Source organism: Meleagris gallopavo, chromosome 12 (genome assembly GCF_000146605.3).
Source record: "Meleagris gallopavo isolate NT-WF06-2002-E0010 breed Aviagen turkey brand Nicholas breeding stock chromosome 12, Turkey_5.1, whole genome shotgun sequence".
Lineage (NCBI taxonomy): Eukaryota > Metazoa > Chordata > Aves > Galliformes > Phasianidae > Meleagris > Meleagris gallopavo.
The window spans coordinates 11,958,972-11,959,626 of record NC_015022.2 but is presented as its reverse complement, the minus strand read 5'-3'; positions in this window follow the sequence as shown (position 1 = coordinate 11,959,626).

The following is a 655-nucleotide window of genomic DNA, read 5'->3' as shown; positions in this document are numbered from 1 at the left end:
AAGTTCTTATGCACATTCGTGCGAAACTTCCTGTGCTGCAGCTTATGTCCGTTTCCCCTCGTCCTGTCTCCACGTACCACTGAAAAGAGACTGGCCTCACCACTATGGCCGCCACATCTCAGATATTTATAAACCTGGATCAGGTCTCCTCTCAGTCTTCTTTTCTCAAGGCTAAACAGACCCAGTTCACTTAGCCTTTCTTCATAGGGGAGATGCTCCAGGCCCTTCACCATCTTTGTGGCCCTCCGCTGGACTCTTTCCAAGAGATCCCTGTCTTTTTTGTACTGGGGAGCCCAGAACTGGACACAGTACTCCAGATGAGGCCTTACCAGGGCAGAGTAGAGGGGGAGGATCACCTCCCTCGACCTGCTGGACACGCTCTTCTTAATGCACCCCAGAATGCTATTGGCCTTTTTGGCCACGAGGGCACACTGCTGGCTCATGGCCAACCTGTCGTCCACCAGGATGCCCAGGTCCCTCTCTGCAGAGCTCCTCTCCAGCAGCTCATCCCCCAGCCTGTAAAATCTTGTCCCTGTGTCTGGGTTCCACCTGAGGGTCGGTCTGCCTGCCTGCCTCCCAGCCGCTGTGACGCTGCCGGATAGCGGGAGCACAATGTGCATCTCCCATTTGATTATCCATCAACATTCAGCTCTGC